The 8,536-nt window shown below is 35.8% G+C and overlaps 1 pseudogene; it reads left to right on the top strand.

Annotated features, from left to right (window-relative positions):
- The first annotated feature begins 1,614 nt into the window (after positions 1-1,614).
- LOC107662665 (uncharacterized) lies at positions 1,615-3,995 on the top strand (annotated as a pseudogene).
- The last annotated feature ends 4,541 nt before the right edge of the window (positions 3,996-8,536 follow it).

Genomic DNA, 8,536 nt, shown 5'->3' with positions numbered 1-8,536 from the left:
TGTTTAAGGTTAGAGACAGTTTTGGTGGTATGGTTAGGTTTAAAAGGGAAAGAGGGAGATTCTTAGTGCATTCCAGAAAATTATGGGATATATCATAAATTAAATCAGCAGATCACAAATGCACAGTATATGTTTATTCATCTTGTTACAGCAGAGTACAAAGGAAAAAGGAAAATAAGAAGGAAAAAATTCAGTGTACTGAAAAGAGCTCTTGCAACAGATATGTCACATTAAAATACAAAGCGATACATTATTCCCCTGATGTCTGAAAATAAAACATGAAGGAAAATCTACAGCTTATTCTGTCAAACTGATGGATAATGATAAATAATTTGTTTCAGTCTTTTTGAGTGGTTTCTTTCAGGAGTTAGAAATATCTTGCCAAACAGATGTATACATGCTGCTTGACGTGTAGGAACAAACCTTTTTTGATAGTCCACTTTAGACATTCTACAAACAATAAGTAACTTTGCAACTCCAAGTGTATTAGTAAACTGCCTGCTTAATATCTACTAAAAAAATATCTTGATGGTCCCACAACAGGCATTGTACTGACTATACTCTAATACTCAAATGAAAGTTAATTTACATGTAGTTGCAAAGTTTCAAAACTATTATATTACAATTAATTAATAGTTGATCAACTTTAATACATGAATATACGTTACTGTTAATACATTAATATGTAATAAATTATTTGTTAATGCAATAATAGACAATATATAAATAGTGAGTTCCTCATTCATTGTCACAGTAATTAAAAGTGTTATTGTTTAATTAGCTCATATGTAAAGAGTTAGCTAATATTTTAATGATTTGTTAACAACTTATTAACCATAATTAATTCTTAATACTAGTGTAATTAATGACAAATAATAGTTGATTTAAAGTACTTATTCAATGACATTTACCAATTTTCAATGACCTAATCTAAAGTGAGAACTATTTATGGTTAATAAGTTGTTAACAAAGCATTATCTAACTCTTTAAATATGAGCTAATAAACATCAACACGTTGTTAATTACTGTGACAATGAATGAAGAACTCACTATATGTAAACAGTCTATTACTATATTAACTAGAGTTTATAAAATATTAATTAACTATAAGCCAATAGTTATCAAATGATTTGTAAATACTTTATTACTGTATACTTTTTATAAAGTCTTACTAGTGTAACCAATTCTTTAAATGTTATCTTTCATACTAGCAAGTATAGCGGAATCAGATATATGTGCAACGTGAGAGCATTGTCCTGACAAACACGAAAATCTCTATGTCAGATAAATAACAAAATAATGTGCTCCAAATATACCACAAGTACTAGAATATATCCACTGACAATCAACTGGCAAACTCTTGCATAAATGCAAACGTAACTGTGTCGATAGAAAAAAACACAGACAATGTATTGTGGCCATTAGAATTAGTATTCCACTAGGATTCTGTCTATTAACATTCTTTAAGTTAAAGGTGAAATTTGTTTTCTATATAGGCATCTAATATATAAGTCTAATAAGAGTTGCCAAATGTGCAATAACTACAATACAAAACTCATTATAGGACTTTTACTTTCAAATTTCATCTTTGTTCTGAGCAGGAACAGGAAAGTCATGAATTCTGCAATCTCAAAATCTACTCAAAGCCTTACAACTGCTGAGGACATGAACCAAACCAAACTTATAATGCAGCCTTATGCCAACTGGGAAGAGTATCTGACTCCAGCACCTCTATCCATAGCCATCCTGGGAGAGCTGGTTTTCATCTCTTCCTCAACAGATTTCTCTATCAATAAAAATCCCCCTAAAGATGGTTATAAATTCATCAGATACCCTGATTCCTTTCGCGCTTGCCTCATGCAAGTGTGTAACTCTGGTTGGCACGCATTTAATGAGGTCCATACAAGCATGGATCAGATTCGCCTCCATACTGGCCAAGTTCCAAATTACATGAAGACAGCTGTGAAGATTCTGTTCCAAGGCAATGAAGAAGTTGTTAAAGCACATCTTCCTGATCAGCTAGACAATATCAGAGTCATTGCAGATGATTGTCTTGAGTTGTCTGATGTTGCTAAAAGGTGTTTCACTGATGTCATTAATATCATCCAAGAGCTGCTAGAAGCGTGTGTGAATGCAGAACACTTTTATGGGGAAGAGTTGGCAGCAATCAAGAAGAAATTAGAAGAGAGCAAACTGAGGGAGCAGTCAGCTAATCAGATCAAGAAAAGGACTGTGAAGGCAGTGAGTGCCATTGAGAAGGAACTGGATCAGGCTCATGAGAGCTACAAGGAAGCTCTGGATTCTCTCCCTAGTGGATGGGAAATGATTGGAATGGATTTTGTGAGTGGAATAACACAGAGCGTTACAGGCGCGATTAATGGACTGACATCTGTTATTACTCAACCAGTGAATTTGACAACACAGATATCTGATAATATGGGACGCATTAAAGATCAGGAAAAGTCTAATGATTTGGTAGCTGAAATAAACGTATATTGCAAGTCGGCTGAAATTTTAAATTGTGCACAGACTATCCAGCAAATAATGAATGTCAATAGTAAGGATAATGACATTGACTGGACAAAACTGTATGATCAAAAGCATAAAACTACAAACACGGACTTCATAGCAAAACAGTTTGAAAGAATCAATGAAACTTTAAAGAATATCCCTGACTGCCCAGCAAAGACACAAGCTCAGAAGTTATGCGAAGATGGCACAGAAATATGTAACCAGCTTGCAAAATATGCACCTGATGGCAAATGTGACAAAGATACACAGAGATAATAAAGCACAGAGAAAAATAAAAGTGGTCTTGGATCTGATCAAGTTAGCTCACAATTTTGATAGCAAAAGCAAAGACATCACAAATTCTCCAGCTATTTCTCCAAAGCCACCAATGATGTATAAAGAAGGAAACAAGTCAGAGAACATGAGTGCTTCTCAGAAGGCCACAGAGAATGCAAGATTTGCCATAGAGCAGAGCCGAGCTCAGCTGAACAAGACAAGAGAGACCTATGAGAAGTGTATGGAGAACCTAGAGAAGAACCAGAAAGAACTAACTGAAATCCTGGTTACTATGAGAAATTGTGAACTGAAAGAGATCGACTTTAAAACTACCATAGAGATGCTGGTTAAAGGAATGGATGCCATGGGGAGAGTGAAGGAGCAGTGGGAGAAGATGGTTCACTTCTTTCAGATGGTTTCCAACATTGTGAAAACCAGCCTGAGCAAAACTCTCAAAAACTTTGTCTCCACATCAGAGAAAACACAAGCCCTCTCCTATAATGCAAAACTCTTCTCAAAAGATCTGCTCTACACTCAAGCTTCCCAAGCCTGTAACATCGCTAGTCTGGTCCATATGATCTCTGGAACATACACAGATGTTTCCAGCAAGTACCTGATGGACCGTGTCAGTTCACTGGGCAAACTGATGGCCATGGATAAAAGTAAACCAGAATTTGAGCATGAGCGAATACTGCTCCAGAACGGCTGTGATGAGGCACAGAAAGGGATTTTAAGGCTTGTTCTGAAGAATAAAGAGGAGTATGACCGGAAAAGCACTGCAAGACTAGAAAGGATCGATCAAGAATTCCTTGCCATTCTACCTGCTGCTCCTCCAGAACAAATCAAGAGTATTCAAGAGGTTGTTAAAGCTGGATTCAGTGAGGAAGAAGCAGACGCATATGTCTGAGTGTATGTACTGAAGAAACATTTTCTAGATGATAATATAGTTCAGATTGAAACTTTGTTTTGCTTTAACATGTAGTCATGATAGATAATTTTAGACAATCACATCTAGAAATATTTTATTATATAATATTATTTGACATTATTTGACAAATTATATGTCTTAATATCTTAATTTGACTTCTGTGTGATAGCTTTGTCTGTAAAATTGTTTAAGATTTCCGGATTTAAATAACTGTGTATCTCTATTGCTTTTCAGAAAATATGAAACAAGACAAAAGCCTTTTCTTTCAAACGGAACACCCATTCCTGTCATCGCTCAACATCTGCATTTTTTTTTTCTCAGATTAAGTGTGGAACATTGTAGAACAAATGTTTGAGTATTTGGGATTTAGTGGAATTTTATTTATTGTTTGCTTATGGATTTCTGTTTGGGTTTTAGTTATACTTCTGTTTACTTTTCTATCAAGAGTGTATTTCTGTTTAGGCATGTACTCTGTGCAAATTTTACTGGAGAGCACAATTATTACTTTAGTTCTGGTTTAAGTTTAATTGTTCTTATATTGTCTTCTGCTTCTTGATTTTAATTACATATAATTAATTCTGCTTCACAGTTTGTGCTTGTTTCTAATAACTTGGCTTGATTTAATCAAATATATCGGTAACACTTTACAATATGGTTCTGTTTGTTATCATTAGTTAACTTTATTAGCTAACATGAACAATTAAAAATATTTGGTAACACTTTATTTTGATGGTCCCTTTTGAACATTCTGTTGACAATAAATAACGCTGCACCTACAAGTCTACTAACTCACATTAGAGTATTAGTAGACGTTCTGCTTAATATCTGCTAACTCTTTATTGTAATGGTCTCCCAACAGACATTCTACTGACTAAGTAATTTTGCAAGTACATATCAATTTATTCTAACCTTAACCCTACCAGTCTACTAATACTCTACTAACACTCTAATGAGAGTTAGTAGACACGTAGGTGCATCATTACCTATAGTCAGCAGAATGTGTTAAAAGGACATCAAAATAAAGTGAAACCAAATATTTTATTTATTACTTAATGTTAATTTCAACTTTTACTAATACATTACTAAAATAATGTTGTATATGCTAATATCATTAAAATTACAAAATACAAAATTTAATTATTCAGTTGATTATATTAATTATTGCTAACAATCGCAGGCATATAGTGATGAAAATACATTAATATAAACCAAGAACTTAGGCATGGACAGAGAGATGAGCTGAACAGGATGTTATAATGATTCAGCAACATCAATTAATAATTACCAAATAAATAAATTCTGTGTCCCTCTTTAATCACCTACAGTCTACATCTAGAAGCCTATTTTTTATGGATATTATTAATAATTCATATATATTTGTAAAGCACCTTTCACAATAAATATTGGTCCAAAAATACATTTAAATATGTTTTAACCAATAGTCTTCATTGTGATTGGCATGATGACACAACCTCAAGAGAGATTTATTACCACTATGATGTGTGACTTTGTCTTTAAGATATTATATTTAAGATTTTAAGATATTTAAGATATTATATTTGTGGTGGTTTAATTATAATACTAAGTAAATAGTCGTAGGTCTCTGTCTGGATGAACTGCCACTCACTAATCAGAAAAAAAAATAGCCTATATAAAAATATATACAACGCTATGTTGCTATAGTTAGGTTTTTATTACTGAAAAGTGTTTTTTTCCTGTTACTTGCCCACCCCTTGATGTTGGGTTTCATATAGATCACATTTCAGTACCTGATACAATTAAGAAACACAATAAAAATCAGTCTCTCAGTCATTCACTCTCTCCGCTTTTGTGGCTAGAACACATCTGTACATAACTGGAAGATGAAATTGAGCCTTTCACCCTCTGGCCTCCCGACCCAACGGTGCCCCCCAGTGGACTCCATAGCTCGTGACAGCCCACACACCTCATAACCAAGTGGCCCATGACCAGACGCCCAGTTCTGGTAGCAGCCTGCTTCTCTGTTCTTCATCCAGAACCAGAAGTTGAAGGTGCAGGTGTAACGGAGGCCAAGCCATACATGAGAAGTGGAGGCCTGGATGTCTTTTCTCGCTACCCTGTTCTGAAGCTCCTCACTGTGAATGGAGACCAGGTCCACATGGTGCTTTCTGCAGTAAGTCACAGCTTCAGTCCACATCAGGTTCAATGAGCATTTTTATCAGGCTGCTATGTTTAGGTTCAGTAATTTTACTCTAATGGTAAAGTATAGGTACTTTTCTATGCAATTAAACTGAAATAACTGAACATTTCAGCATTTCAGACGGCATTTAGAGGCTTTTGCATATATATTATATTGAGTTTCATGTGGAAACAATATGAACCAAATAAATGTTCTGATACCATTCATTCACAGATGACAAAAGTATGCTCTAAGAACATTTTGCTTATGTTCCCATTAAATTTATATATATAAAAAATGTTACAAAAAGTTTTTTTCTAAATGTTCTCTAAACGTTTAAAATTGACAGTTTTTTAAATGTTTTGAAAACATTTTTATTGGTTATACAAACGTTAGCAAAAACATGAAAGGAATGTTCCATTTTATAATTTTGTAAACATAAAAGGACTGTTATTTTTGAATGAAACAAGAGAATGTTATTACAGACCAGATGACTCACAACAAACATTCTATTAACCTTACTGAAAGAATGTTCATGGCAACACCTTGTTTTGATGGTCCCCATTATACGTTTTGTTTATATAAGTAACTCTTCAGCTACATGTTAACTACCAGTCATTAGAGTATTAGTAGACTGTCTGCTTAATATCTGCTAACACTTTATTTTGATGGTCCCCCAACAGACATTCTACTGACTATAAGTAACTTTGCAATACATGTGAGGTTATTCTACTAACCTTAACACTAACCTCCCTTTTGAAAATTAACCATGGTTTTGCTACAAATAAAAAAAATAAATAACAAATAAAATATTTTAAAAAGCATAATTTTTTAAAAGAGAGAGAGAGAGAGAGTTTGAGGATAGTTGACAGAAATCTCGGTTATAGAAGATGACTCAAAAAGATGACTCGCCCTGGGAGAGACAGCCCGCAAGCGTCTCTTGCACAGGTGGCATCTTCACATATCTACGCTCAGCTAAACCCTCAACATTAGCATAATCTGCATGTTGGAAAAGGTGTAGCCGAGCTAAATATAGTCTCACCCACGATTTCTCAAGCTCTGAATGGAGATCAGGGAGAAAGGGAAGGCTTCTAGGGAAAGGACGATTCATGGCCCAACAGAAAGCATTCATCTAATCGGCCGCGAGTGGCTTTCTGTTTTTTGAACCCCCACACCAGGTCCATTCTCTTTGTAATGCAGGCCATCCAAAATTTCCCTGTAAGCGGTGCTGGTGGGTTGGGATGACTCAGTGCTCACACTTTCTTCGTCATCACCAATTACATCCACATCCTCATTGTGACTGGATGACGCCAGCAAAGCGTTATGCTCCAGAGCAGATGACTTAAGCGAGAGCACATCTGGATCCCACAGATCGCTTGAGCCCATTGTAGAAGATCTAGAAAGATCCAAACCCCTCTCAAACTTCTCCGTGAGCTCAACCTACGATCCCAACAACCGGTGCCTCTGCCTTGCTTCAGCAGCAGTGGGGCCCGAGCCGCAAGACGCAGATGCTTGTCCTGCAACTCTCGAGAATATGGACAGGTGTGAGTGGAGCTTCCTTATTGGAAATTTTTCCCAATGAGTGCAATCAGTGCCCTCGACCACTGAACGCGTGTGCTCCTCTCTGAGACACATAACACACAGGACGTGTCCGTGTCCTTAGGTGTCAGAAACCTGGGACACGGAGGCACATGCTTTATAAAGCATTCGGTAGACTTTTCTCAATATTGTTTACACACGTGCTGAATAAACAAAAGACTCCTGAAGACTAAAAAATGAATGACGTGCATTACAGGCACCCTCTTGTAGCGTCTGGACCAATCAAACACACAATATATATTTTGTTAGCTATATTTAACAAATAATCTGTAACACCCCTCAGTTAACAAGCCATACGAGGACCTATGGACCCTTCCCCCGAAATGCGTAACCTCTCTCTTTTCACACCTTATATATATATATATATATATATATATATATATATATATATAAGAGGATTTTAAAATCAATCCTAAATTGAATAGGCAGCCAATGGCGGGCCCTCAGAATGGGGGTGATGTGGTCACGTTTGCGGCTATTTTGGAGAAATCTGGCAGCAGCATTTTGGACCAATTGTAGGCGAGTAATTTGTGACTTTGAAATACTGCAGTAAAGTGAGTTACAGTAATCTAACCGTGAGGTGATAAAAGCGTGGACAGCCATCTCTAAAGTTGTAGCATTTAAAAAGTGTTTGATTTTTGACAACAACCGGAGTTGGTAAAACCTGGAACCAATTACAGAAGAGATATGTTTATCCAATTTTAATGACTCATCAAAATGGACACCCATATTTCGCACACAAGAAGATCTGTAGGCCGATAATCTGCCCAGATCTAGGCTGGTAGCCTGAGAATGATCAGTAGGACTGAAAACATTCATCTCAATTTTATTTTCATTTAGCATTAAAAAAAATTGTGCTAGCCAGATTTTGACCTCATCTAAGCACCTTAGTAAAGTACTAAGTGCTGAAGGATAATTTATCTTAAAAGGTAAATAAATCTGGGTATCGTCAGCTTAAAAATGAAAAGACACCCCATGCCTTCTTAGAATGGAACCCAGAGGAAGCATGTACAGGGAAAAAAGGGAGGGCGCCAATATCAAGACTTAAGGGAGGCCACAAGTGA

This window comes from Sinocyclocheilus anshuiensis, unplaced genomic scaffold (genome assembly GCF_001515605.1).
Source record: "Sinocyclocheilus anshuiensis isolate Anshui unplaced genomic scaffold, SAMN03320099.WGS_v1.1 scaffold1559, whole genome shotgun sequence".
Lineage (NCBI taxonomy): Eukaryota > Metazoa > Chordata > Actinopteri > Cypriniformes > Cyprinidae > Sinocyclocheilus > Sinocyclocheilus anshuiensis.
Note: the sequence above shows the minus strand (reverse complement) of the source record. Positions and strands in the feature narration are given on the sequence as shown.